The 14,399-nt window shown below is 41.9% G+C and overlaps 1 protein-coding gene across 1 annotated transcript in view; it reads left to right on the top strand.

The window, feature by feature from the left end:
• The window catches only part of TENM3 (teneurin transmembrane protein 3), a 2,716,013-nt gene that overhangs the window by 220,287 nt on the left and 2,481,327 nt on the right, over window positions 1-14,399 (top strand). The window contains exon 3 of the mRNA XM_083170719.1: window positions 11,398-11,438. The gene's annotated coding sequence lies outside the window, so the exon portion shown is untranslated. The remainder of the gene's footprint in view (window positions 1-11,397; window positions 11,439-14,399) is intronic.

Here is a 14,399-nt window from a genome sequence, read left to right as displayed (position 1 = left end):
AATTCACCTCCCAAGTGCAGTTCATCAGCACAGGAGCCCCCAAGGGGCATGTACTCTCACCCCTGCTCTTCTCCCTGTACACCAATGACTGCACCTCTGAAACGCAATCAGTAAAGATAATCAAATTTGCCAATGACACTACCATCATTGGCCTTATCAAGGACGGGGACAAATAAACCTACAGACAAGAAATGGACCGATTAGCTCGATGGTGCAGCAGCAACCATCTAGAGCTCAACCACTCAAAACCGTTGAGATGGTAGTGAACAAAAGTCTGTTGGTGTTCCTTCGCTAACAATTGCTGACAGTGTGGTGTCGCTAGTGGACTCCTTCAAGTTCCTAGGAACCACAATCTCCCGGGACCCTTAATTGGGGCCCAACACTGATACTATTGTTGGAAAAGTGCAGCAGAGGCTATTCTTCCTTAGACAACTGAGGAAGTTCAACATCCCACAGAAGCTTCTGCTTCTCTTCTACTCCGCAATTGTGGAGTCTGTACTGTGCTCCTTGATACTGGTCTGGTATGGCTCCGCCTTCAAGAGAGACAAATGCAGATTCCAAAAGGTAGTGAGAACTGTGGAGAAGATCATTGGGACAGACCTTCACTCTTTCAAGGATCTGTACCTGTCCAGAGCAAAAAAAAAGCGGGCAACGAAGATAGTCAAGGACCAACTATATCCTGGCCATGGCTTGTTTAACCTGCTGCCATCAGGCAAACACTACAGGACTATTCCCACCAGGTCCACAAGAAGCCTAAAAAGTTTCTTCCCTCAAGCGATTCACCTGTTGACACATGGACTCATGAACACCTCACTGTCTAGGCACGCCATAAACCTTTGCACATAATCTAACATGGTATCACCTCGGAATAACTTTCTGTGTGACTGTACATGTCCCCCCACCTGTTTATATTGTTTATTGTTTACACTGTATACTGTTTATTTGTTACCCACCTGGCTGCTGCACAGCAAACCGAAAACAAATTCCTAGTATACGCAAGTATATCTGGCCAATAAACCTGATTCTGATTCTTAGCAGGAAGCATGCCAATAACTGTCCACCTTTATTGCCTAACCCCAAGGGGGTATTCAATGTGCTGCCACTATTTTCAACAGGGGAAATAGCGGCAGCTCCCTATTCAATGCTATCTTTAGCGACAGCATTAAAGCGGGATCACGGCAGAACGGGCCCGACTTTAGAAGCTTTCAGGCCCGTACCACGCCCCCTTTGCGCCGATCACCAGGTGGGACATTGATTCCCACCTGATGTTCAGCTGTCGGGCTGACCGCAAACGAGCCAGGATCACAGCTTGACAGCTGTGATCCTAGATTGAGTACCCCCGTAAATGTCTCCCCTTCATACCTAATCCCAATCGTACCTCCTTCTTAGTGCCTAACCTTAATCCTCCCTCCTCTGCAGCCTATTCCTAACATTCACCTTAGTGCCCAAACTTAGCATCCCTAACCATAGCTGCATACTTATGTTCAGGATGATGGCAGTTGGTAGTAGTAGTAGTAGTAGTAGTAGTAGTAGTAGTAGTAGTACGTTTATTTATAAGGCGCCGCAAAGTATAATAAATATATATATATAGGTCACATACAGGGTGTGTTGAAAAATACAGTATAAATAGGGGTATAGCTGGTAGAACTAAAATCAGCATCAGCATTGGTATTTCGGCATCAGCATTGTGAACATTGTAGGGATTCTGGCACTGGTCTTCTCACTAGTGTCACCGCTATCTAGACTGCTGGCATCCCAAATTTCAGCATGCCAGCTACATCCCGCCTCTACAGTCTTTTGAATCTAGCAATGTTTGTTAGAGATAAAATAATTTTTATTATTTTAAGATTGCATTTTAACCTATAAGTATTGACTCCACACAATTATATTGCATCCAATGTATAATAGCATTAAACATTGGTTACATTAACATTACATTAACACTGTCAAAGCTTTTTACAGATAAAATTAGGAGTTTCAGGTGCTAGTATAAGCTAAAATGGGAAAAGTTTAGTATTTATAACAAATAATTTAAACAGAAGAGATACTTTGTTAAAGTTTCAAGATCAAGAGTGCATGAAGAATACAATACTAAACAATGTACTGAAGCTTATTAAGCTTTATTGTAAATCCTTGTACACATGCTCAGATTTCCTAATCTACAGACAATAACTCCACGGTACTGTATGCTGACATTCTAATGTATTAATCGACAAGCAGAGAATCTACCTCATCATGGAAAATGGGATTTTGCATTAGGTCTAGTACCCAAGAAGATACAGACCTATTTGCATGTATATATCGGCAATAACTTGCAGTGACTGTCTAATACTTTAAAAAAAAAAAACAGTTTGAAGCTGCTCATGACAGGAAATGCTTTGCGTGGCCTCAGCACCATCAACCTGATTTGCCTACAGCATTGTGTGCCAACTGCTACTTTGAGATGTGACATACAGATGGAGCGGGTCTCTTCTTTGCTGGCGCTGCGCCAGCGCCAGAATCTGGTGGAGAGGCGCCCCATCTGACTGAGACATGCGTCTCACACGCACGCGAGTCTCAGTTTCCCGTCGGCGGGGGGACGGGAACCCTGTCCGTCTCTGCTTCAGGGAGATGGACAGGGTTAGGGGGGGCGGCAAGGCGGCGGGGACCCGGTGTGACCCTCGACAAGGCGGCAGGGACCCGGGGGGAGCCCTGTTGTAAGGCGACGCGCGCGCATCTCGTGAGCGCACGTCCCCTTATGGCGGCTGGCGGGGGATGGCAGATGGCGAATCTCCTGCCATCCCCTGCAAAGAAGAGACCCGCTCCATCTGTAGAGAGGGCTTGACTATAGAGCATCCTGAGAGCACATATCCAGAAAGGACACCTGGCGTATTGATTCTAGTAAGTGGACCCTCTTGCAGGAGTCTCCTGTGCACTATCTTCCCCCTGCCTTGGCAGTTAGACCCATTCTAGAGCTACATAAAGTATTCTGCTGCTGGGAATCTCCTAACCAGCCTTGTCTGCTGATTCCATGAACACTGCTTATGCTGTCTTGGATTCCAGGAAGCTGTCTGCAGCCTGGTGTCTGGCACCCTAATACAACCCTGCCCCCGATACCTCTGAATTGTCCTTGCCCCATGGTCCACAAACATGCCTGTAGCCCCACCAGTCCATAATTGGCTGATCTTTAAATTGATGTGTGTGGTGACTCCTCTAATGGATCCTGTTTCACAGTTGATGAATTTTGAGACTTGTGTCAATTTTCTTTATTATCAATGAGGCATAATTGTATGCTTATAGTCTATACCTCTGATGCATGGAACCTTGCTCTTAGAATACTTACTGTAGGTAACCTACATAGGGGAATTCAATCCCGAATCTGACTGTCTGGATGTTCCCGACAGTCAGATTCACAACCTTTTCAACCCATTCCAACTGTAACTCGACAGTTGGTTTAGTCGGAACCAGACGTTAGACTGTCCGGGTCACCCACAAATTCTAAAATTAGCATCTGTTTATGACAATTCATACTCAACTTTAAAAAAAGAAGAATCTGAAAGCCTTCAGTGCTGTAGGAAACCGCAGCAAGCAGCATTGAATACCTAATGCCGCATTTTCTGCTGGTGGAAATAGCGGCACAGATTGAATACCCCCATGGTGAGCTTAACATGGCTGACTTATCTGTTACCTTTCATGGGAAATATATATATAACTCATTAAAGTTTTTAACCAAAATGTCTGCACCAAACTCTGCATAATGCTTATTTTACTCTCTAGGTTTTGTTGTTTATCATTTATAACTTGATGTAATTCTAATGCCTTTCTACCCTACACCATATTTTTGGTATTTGGGATGTGAACAGACTTATAGTCCAGCAGGAGAAAAGTTATGTATAAATAACATTCGGTACTTCTTTACTTTCACGCCGCGCGTACTTCCGGGTTACGCTCGCCACAAACTAAGTAAAATAAACGAAGTTAACACCATGCCAACATGGATAGTTCATACCTCCACTATCCATGTTGGCATGGAGTTGATTTTAATTAGCGTGGCGAGTGTAGCGAGCCACCGAGCCCGCAGCGTGGGCGAGCGAAGCGAGCCCCGCAAGGGGACTCTGACGCGCGGCGCCATGAAAGTAAAGAAGTACCTAACATTCATATTGTTATTAACTATCAACATTATAGATAGTTTTAAACCATTTTCATCCATTCCCAGACTGTGGCTATTGAACTTGATTGGCGATGTTTCCTTAACACCACGTCCACCATTAATATATTACACTTGCCATCAGACCTTTCACAATAATACTGATATTAAAAATTATTATTGCAAATAGATATTTATTCATTTTACCGATAAAGCTATAAAACTGCCATTATTTTTTTTATTTCCGTGGTGGCTGCACCTCTGCCAACTGGTATACACAATTGTGGGGACAGGCAGTGCTGCATTTCTTTGCAAACATTTCTTCAGCTACTGTGCTTATTGTGTTTTACTTAAAAATCTGAATCAAGCACAGATAATGTACTAAGCAGTATTTTGTAAAGCCACTACCTCTTCTCAGACACTGGCTAAAAAGGTACAATATTATTAAATGTATTTATAATTTCCTGTTTAAATTTAGCTTCAAAATCAAATGAAAGGCACAGCAGGCTTTGCAAAACACAGATTGTAATAGTTAATTACAGTATATACAGATATTAACACATTCTGGATTAAGTACAATTCCAAAAGACTAGTCTACTGAGAGTATAGGCTTTATACGGAAATGTTCCATAACTTCTCAAGGTGGAGAGTAAGTACTGTCATAAATTTGCACTCTGGGCCACTACCTGTTTTCTGCTGCCTACTCTCTATGCTCCATTCATTCAAGCTGTTTTTCCAAGGACTCCATTTCTACAAATATTCGGTAGTCATTTAGGTCCATAAAAGTAAGTTTCTTTGGGAATGGGGCAATTGTAGTGCATTTAAAACTAGGATTAACCATGTGAGTGCCAAATGAATTTATAAAAATAGCAGTGAAAATTGCTAAGAAAACATTATACCTTAGGTCTGGTTTGCATAACAGTGCTGATATACAGACCACACTGTGCTAGAAGCACTACAGCAGACAGCGACACTCCAGGCAGGGGAGATCAACTGCAAGGGTTTTCAAAGGTAGCGGGTGCTAGAATGAAGACTAACGTGTATAGGTATTGTACAGTGCCAGAAACATGCTGCTGGGAGCCACATCAGCTTCCAGGTAATATATTTAGGTTGTCTAAAACATAAAACAAAATAACAGGCATATACGGTAGACATTTATTACATACTGTATATCATTTTCATAAACAATTATCCTTTAATTTATACATTTATGGGTCATTCCAGATATTGATTTTTATTTATTATACAGTAGATATAACTTAATTTTTGATTATTTTTTAACTCAGGTAAAAGCATTATCTATTCAACCAAAAGTTTGATATATTTATATGAACAGTATTAGCCTAATATGGTAATGATACACTGTTTACTTTGTTGCCTTTAATTCTTAACTTTTATGGTGCTATGGATGTCAACTTTAATATAAACAAATACATTTTATATTTTGTGCCCAGAGAAGAGGATTACCTATAGTAACTAGATTTGATAAACTTTGTTTAATATGAGATATCTGCCTCCTGTGGGAAGGAACATGTAAATTAGGCAGCTGTATCAAGTAGCACTTTTTATATTAGCTATATACAATTAAGTTTAAAGATTTAACTCTACTCCTCTAAAGCATTTACTCTTAAAGTATTTAAACAGAAGGCAGCACCTGCCTGAAAATAGGCTTTCCAGATGGTGAGATGTATCCCTATTAATGAAGGAAAAAAAATTGTTCCTAAGCATCAGGTAGATTTTCTTATGTAGTTGCTAATTGCTAGTTAATTTATGTGTACGCAATTAATTAGCTTGCAAAGTTTAACTTCCCAATTAAAAAAAAATAAATGCTCATAGATTAAGGAAACTTGGCTTTGTAATTGCCTAGTAATGTACACAATTAAGGAAAATAAGCAATTAACCACTCAAGTTCCTTCATTTCTTAGGTCTGAAAATGGGTGGAATTATTATTATTACATTCAAATAAATATTGCATTCAAACTTAAATACTAACATCATAATAAATTTTGCCTTTCCCGTTCATGAAGATCCACATATTTAATAATTTAAATATTTAAATTATGTTAGCTCAAATCTTTATGTAATCACTACACCGCCATCCCAAAGATTAAAATTTAAAAGTGATGGTATAGAAAATGTAAATGGAATTTTAGTTTGAACCTAACCCTAACCTTAGAACATCTGAAGTCACTACATAACATTGCCCCCCTAGTCATAAATTAACATTAATCCCTCATAACATTATTATTATTCCCCCTTCCCCACATAATATTAACATAGTAACATGGAATTTGACGGCAGATAAGAACCATTTGGCCCATCTAGTCTGCCCCTTTTTTTACTCTTCAGGTAATCTCAACCCTTTTTAATCCTTATTTTTTTTTGTAAGGATATTCATATTCCTATCTTAAGCACCTCTGATGGGAGGCTTTTCCACTTATCCACTACCCTTTCTGTGAAGTAATTCTTTCTAACATTTCCCCTGAACCTACCTCCCTCCAGGGCCGGTGCAAGGCACCGGAGCGCCCCAGGCGAGTCGGGGTGGGGGCGCCCCGGTGCCGGGGGGAGGGAGGGGGGGGGTGGTACCTGTGTAATAAAATTGCTGCCCCGGCGTCCCTGCAGTGCTGGGGCGGTCAGGGGTGTCCGTGCCGTAGGGGTACCTGCGGCGCCGTCATGTGTATAAAGCTGGCTGCGGCCGGCGGGGTCCCTGTAGTGAATAGCAAATAACTAGCGCTTCCCGCGCCGCTGCGCGCATAACACTAGTTATTTGCTTTTCACTACAGGGACCCCGCCGGCCGCAGCCAGCTTTATACACATGACGGTGCCGCAGGTACCCTTACGGCACGGACACCCCTGACCGCCCCAGCACTGCAGGGACACCGGGGCATCAATTTTTTTACACAGTTCGCTGGGGGTGAGGGGCGAACTGCCGCCCTCCAGGTGCCGGCGCCCTAGGCAAATGCCTAGAGCTGCCTAGTGGTGGCGCCGGCCCTGCCTCCCTCCAGTTTCAGTGCATGTCCTCGTGTTCTATTACTTCTTTTCCTTTGAAAGAAAATTTCCCTCCTGTACTATGTTAAAACCCTTGCTATATTTGAAGATTTCTATCATGTCCCACCCACCCACAACCCTCATCAAGCTAACCTCATCAGTCTCATCATGCGAAAAGCCTCATAATACTTATGATTATTGTGTCTTTATACTGGGAGTCACCGTGCTCCATAATATCAATAAACTACAGGTCTCCATTAGTGATGTATTCAAAAGTGACTATTTTAGCATACTGTACAATTGATGCATCCACAACACATCTGTTCACCCAATAAGGAAAGTGCAATGGGTCAGCAGATACTTTGAAATTCTTCAGAACCAATCCATTAAACATTTTCATGACCAAATGCATGGAGGCAATGAGTCTGTCGTCATTTAGATCCATAAAAGTATGTTTCTTTTGGAATGGGGCAATTGTAGAGCATTTAAAACAAGAGGGAACCATACAGTAATTTATTATAGTGATTTAATAAAGATCCCTGTGAAGATGACCAGAGCCAGAAGTTTTCATGGATTTTACCCTTTTGAGCATCTCTTCCGCCTCTTTTCGCCCCACCTGCAACACCTGAGAATAACACATAGGATTAAGAGGCAGGATTTCCCTTGTACATGGTTTGAAACTAGCATCAGAACTAGGTTCACACTTTTCAAACCTGCAATAAAAGTTATTCAGCTCAATTTCTGGCTCATAACAGCAGGGGTAGATGGTTTCTTATAGTTAGTAATGGAATGAAAAGTTATTTATCTGTTATGCAGCTATGTGCTATGCACAACATCTCCATTTCTAAAAACCTTTGTAAATACTGTATACCCACGTATGTATCAGATGTAAGAGATGTCTGATCTGTAACTATGTAATATTACAACATTTATAGCTGATACAGAAGTTTACTATACAATAAGATTTCATATACAGATGGAGCTGTTTTCTGTCAATCCACGAGCACGCCATATCTATATAGCTAGCAGATTGACCAGAACACACATGCATCTCATGCACTTGCATTTCCCATTGCCAAGAGAGTCCCAGTTTCCTACCCCATACCTGGTTACCTGATGCTTTCCTGTGCTGCCTTGAGAAAGGATTTAAATGACCAAAACGTTGGCAGGCTTTATATTACACCATTAAAACTGGATATTGACCCTGATGACACCATCTTCAAAAGTCTGGTGAGTGCTGTTTTCCCTTAGGGGAGTTGCTTGTATATATATAGTTTGGAAAAGAGTGGCACTCAAGTCTTCAAAAGACATATGTAAATAAAGTACATGATGCTTGGAAACCCAACATTTCAGGGTACACAGACCCCTTTCTCAAGGTGCATTAACCATACGTGCAAAAAATATTAAGACCCTTACCTTAAATCACAGTAGGGGAAAGAAGTGTCCATCCCTCCACCTCTGTGCATTGCGCCACACTCAGGTCAGGACCTGGAAGCTGTCACTCTTACTTCCAGTCTGGCCCCCTTCTGGGCGCAACACTGCAAGCGTTCCCTGTAGCCATGGCAACCCGGATGCCAGTGTGCTTGTGTATACAAATGCCACAGTGTGATACAGCCAATACTATCTACACTGTGTGACATAACACCATGCCACAGACCAGCAGGTTTGTTAGCTGTTGAGGACTGTCCACTACATTGCGCGTGGTTACCGTTGCTTTGATCATAGTCACGTGCTATCATATCATTTAGCAATATGCATGACACTGCTTGCATGCAATTAATGCATATGTGTACATAGAGAATCACTATAATATATATATATATATATATATATATATATATATATATATATATATATATATATATATATATAATCTGATGTATTTTTGCTAGCTTAAGCCTGCTGCATCTGTTGGTAGCTCATATGAATCCAGAGCCACATGCTAGATATATATATATATATATATTCCAAATCAAATGTGCATATTGAGAAGAATCCGATGTACTGTTGCAAGCTTAAGCCCGCTACATCTATTGCAAGCTCATTCGAATCCAATGTCACATGCTAGACAGCATACAGAATACAGGGGTCAAACGATATGCTGTAGGACCCAAAGAAACAGTTCCATCTTTAGAATACACTCCATGTCACCTTTTCGTTTAATCCATTCAGGTGTATCATGTTCAACTCCTACATCCACCGGGCCTCTGCTTGTAGTAATGTTCTCTCCCAATCACCATCATGTAGGCTTACTGAAACATGGTCAATGATTTGATGTTTAAAGTGGACCAGGGAATGTTCCATCGCAAAATGCCTGGCCGCCAGTTGGTCTGACATCTTGCCACAGGCCTTACCTTTAAGTGCTGATTTAATAGCTGATCTGTGTAAAGCCATTCGGTCACATAAAGATCCTATGGTTTTGCCATCATATCCTAGACCACACGGGCATGTGAATAAATAAACTATGAAAAAAGACATGCACGTTAACACATGTTTGATGTTGTACATTTTCTGCCTGTGTGGATGCTTGAATGAAGGTCCCACTATCATATTTTTACAGGTTTTGCAGTGCAGACATCTATAGCAGCCTGGAGTCTTAGTAAGAAAATTGGATATGCCTCTAGAGGTGTCTTGTTATTGAAACTGGTTATGTTAGTGTGGACAACATGTCCTTAATGTTCCTGCCTCTCATGTGGCATACCACTGGACATTTTTTCTTAAAGCATGACAGGGTGAGATCCGTTGATACTATAGGCCATAGAGCCCTAGAGTCCCTTGATACTACTGGACTGGACGTGGTGAAATTGCATGCCCATGGTATTTCAGTATCTATGGCCCGTATTAACGGTCTAAGTAGCTGCTTTTGTGGGAGCTCCATCATTTCACTTTTGAGTCTCTTTAATAGTTTAGGATCATACCTTCTCTGGTGGAACTTAGATGACACTTTGTTGAGCTCAATTTCTAACCGTGCTGGATCGTTCGTTATCCTTGCAGCTTGTATAAACTGCAACTTCGGTAGCCCCTCTTTGAGTGCTTTGGGGTGATGATTATAGGCTCTCAAGAGTGTATTCTTATCAGTAGGTTTATGGTACACCTTTCTCTGCAGCTTACTTCTGACCACTGTGATTAATACATCTAAATAATTGATCTGCTGAAAGCTGGCTTGGTGGGTGACTCGAATGGAAGAGTCCCTGCTGTTGATGAAGGTGACCAATTCTTCTAATTGTTGCATGTTGCCTGACCATAGTAGAAATATGTTGTCTATATAGCAACAGTATTTGACGATTCTTCCTGCTGTTCCTGTTGATGCAAAGAACATTTTTTGTTCTTCTGCCAGCATGAACACATTATCGTATAATGAAGAAATGCAACTGCCCATGGCATATCCGCTGGTCTGTAGGTAAAATTTATCACTGAATAGAAAGTAGTTCTTAAAATAGATGCAAGATAGTTCTTCACCAGGGTGATTGAAGCTAAGGGAGGAGGAGTGTGGCAGAGACAGCATCTTCCCACATTAATGTGGAGGATCCTGACCCGGTTTTGGAGCAGTAGCAGAACCCAGGTGTGTAATCAGCAGCATCTGGAAACTACTGATATAAAGGTTTCCAGGGCAACATCACTTGGCTCTGGATGGTGGATTAGCCACCAAAGCAATAGGTCTGGATGTGTGGGCTAATGGTAGGAATCATTGAAGTTTCTATTATGTTGAAATTGCCCGTATGCTACTGCCTGTAGTAATGATTTCATATGGATTTAACCTGAGATGCTGTGACCTGCTGTTCATAATAAACATCAAAGTCTTCACCTGAGTCCCCATTTTTGTGATTCTTGTCACAATATGTATACATAATGTGTTTGTATGTATGTATGTAAATATGTAGGTATGTATGCTATATGTGTGTAGGTAAGCTGTGTGTGTGTTTATTTAGTCCTTAGAGTCTCCCCTTTGTCTTAAGTACCCCATGCAGCCTTAATCTGGCTCTGACCCAAGGCATCACAAGCAAGCAAAGTTTTAAAGAGTGTTATATAGATAAGAGCTGCTACTGCATGTGTTATCATTTCCCCCCTCTCTTTGTCATTAAATATATTTGTTAACAATGTGCCATAAAGCAATTCAAGGAATATTTTAGTTAAACTTGTAATATGGTATCTACAATGATTTAATTATGAAATCAAATTTAATGTATTTGTATAGTATTTCTAGATGTAAAGAGCATTTATGTTAGCTGCAGAAGTATGGAGGTTACCCTTTTGAAATTAATATGTCCATGTTTTTATCACAGGTGAACGCTGTATTTTTTGTGCTTCCAGAACCGAGGAGAAGGTGAGTCTCTGCATTAAATATTATAAATGACTATAATTCAAAATCAAGTATTTTTCTGGATAACCATAATCTAAACCCTTTAGTGATTGAAAATATTTTGCCAAGTTTCCTTTTTAACCCCTTCCCGACATTTGACGTACATTTACGTCATGGCCGGGAGGTACTTCCCGACACATGGCATAAATGTACGTCATGAGTTTAAACTGTCACTGCGTCTCGAGACGCAGTGACAGAGGGACGATGTCTGCTGTCCCTGACAGCAGACATGTCCCTGCATGCCCAGGGGGGGCTGCGATGCCGCCCCCCCGTCGGCGATCGCTGTGATTGGCTGTTCAGTGTGAACAGCCATTCACAGCGTTTTCCTGTGTTACCAGCGAATCAGACGCTCGGTAACACAGGTGTCAATCACCGCCGGGCGTCAGGGGGCATGAGGGGGTCATCGGTGACGATGACACCTCACCCCACCCTCACCCCACCTGCCCCCAAGGCTGTGATTGGTCCGTGGGACCCACGGACCAATCACAGCCAAGGCGCGACATTTAAACTGACGGTGACTGCGCTGCAGACGCCATTCCGGTCTGGAATAGCGTGCAGAACGGTCACCGTGCCTGCCTGCCGAGAATACCGACCTGATCCTTGCTAATACTTACCTGATCCTTGCAAATACCTTACCTGATCACCTTATCACTGCTTGTAGCGTGCTGGACGCTTCCTGGATCTGACTTCCTGAGACTTCCTGCTGCTGCTGCAGTGTGATAGAGAGATAGAGAGATAGAGAGAGAGATAGAGAGAGATAGAGAGAGATAGAGAGATAGTGACAGAGAGAGCTATATTTTGTGTCTGCTACCCCCCCTTTTTGGGGGTGCAGGGGTTTTCTATATATAAATAACTGTCAGTGCTGCTGCTGCAGTGTCATACAGTGATAGATAGTGATAGATAGTGAGAGGTAGAGAGATAGAGAGATTTGTGTCTGCTACCCCCCCTTTTTGGGGGTGCAGGGGTTTTATTTTATATATATAACTGTCAGTGCTGCTGCTGCAGTGTCATAGAGTGATAGATAGTGATAGATAGTGAGAGATAGAGAGATAGAGAGAGATAGTGACAGAGAGTGATAGAGAGTGTATATTTTGTGTCTGCTACCCCCCCTTTTTGGGGGTGCAGTTTTTTTTTATACATATAACTGTCAGTGCTGCTGCTGCAGTGTCCTAGAGTGATAGATAGTGAGAGATAGTGAGAGATAGAGAGAGATAGTGACAGAGAGTGATAGAGAGTGTATATTTTGTGTCTGCTACCCCCCCTTTTGTGCTGATCAGTATATCTGTGCTGATCAGCAACTTTTTGGGGGCGCAGAGGTTTTTTTTTTATATATATACCTGTCAGTTGCTGCCAGTTGCACTGTCAGTTGCACCAAAGGTTGTGCACCTGCTGTCCCTCACTGGTAATCAGTGTCGCATCACTGATCACCTTTTTTTTTTTTGTGAGTGCTGTGGGGTCTTTTTTTAATTTTTTTTTACACACACTGATTTTGTGGGTGTCCTGTGGCCACTGTGCGCCGATCAGTGACGTACATCACTGATCAGCTTTTTCGGCACAGGGTTGATCTATTTTTTTTTTTTTTTTGATCAGATTCCTGTTGCCTTTGAGCGCTGTTCAGTGACAGACGTTACTGACCAACATCTGTGCTCAATTTTTGGCGCAGGACCTTTTTTTTTTTTTTTTTTAACCCCTTCAATTTTTTATTTTTAACCCCTTCATTTTTTTTTTTTTTATTGGTATAAAGTATTTTTTTTTTCTGCACTACATACACACTACACACTACATACCCCCCGGGTTGAAATAAAGTTTGTACCCCCCCCTACACTATACACGTGTTGAAACATTTCACTACCAGTAACACAAAAATAAAAATGGCATCCCAAATGTCCTCCCAAATGTCCTCCCAAATGTCCTCCCAAATGTCCTCCCAGTCATCCAGGAGAATGTATTCAGTGGAGGAGGCATATGCCATGCTTGCCTCTGACTCTGACACAGGCAGTGATGCAAGCGGGGAATTTGAAGGATTCGTCTTAAGCTCCTCTTCCTCCTCTGGTGATGAGGGACCCCCTCAAAGACGCCCCCGTAGATCAGCTGAGATTCCCCCCCCCAATAATTGATCTAGTATGGACCCCACCACCAGACAATTTTGAGCCCCAGGTTCCTGAGTTTTTGGCCATGCCAGGAATCCAATTTGATTCCACAGGTCTCAGAGAAATTGACTTTTTCAAATTATTTTTCTCTGATGATTTTATAAATTTAATGGTGGACCAAACTAATTTATATGCCCAGCAGTTTATTGCTCAAAACCCCACGTCATCATTTGCTAGGTGGACCCCTGTAGATGCAGTAGAGATGATGACGTTTTGGGGTCTGGTGTTTCATATGGGCATAGTAAAAAAGCCAGAAATTAGGCAATATTGGAGTACAGATGTTCTGTACAGTACTCCATTTTACCGTATGGCCATGCCCCGGACTCGATTTGAGACAATTCTTAAATTTATACATTACACCGATAATGCACAGTGCCCACCCAGAGATGATCCCACCTTTGACCGGCTATTCAAAGTCAGGCCGGTCATTGATCATTTCAGTGCCAAATTTGAAGAGGTGTACATCCCTGAAAAATTTATTTGTATCGACGAGTCCCTTATACATTTTAAAGGAAGGGTTAAATTCCGCCAGTACCTTCCCAGTAAGAGGGCAAGGTATGGCATAAAAATGTATAAACTGTGTGAAAGCACCTCAGGGTACACCCACAGGTTTAGGGTTTATGAAGGGAAGGATTCAAGAATTCAACCGCCAGAATGCCCCCCCTCCCTCGTAAGTGTTAGTGGGAAAATTGTCTGGGATTTAGTGCACCCCTTCCTGGATAAAGGTTATCACCTCTATGTGGATAACTTTTACACTAGCATCCCCCTGTTTAAG

Source organism: Crinia signifera, chromosome 1 (assembly GCF_055691185.1).
Source record: "Crinia signifera chromosome 1, ASM5569118v1, whole genome shotgun sequence".
NCBI classification, from domain to species: Eukaryota; Metazoa; Chordata; class Amphibia; order Anura; family Myobatrachidae; genus Crinia; species Crinia signifera.
Note: the sequence above shows the minus strand (reverse complement) of the source record. Positions and strands in the feature narration are given on the sequence as shown.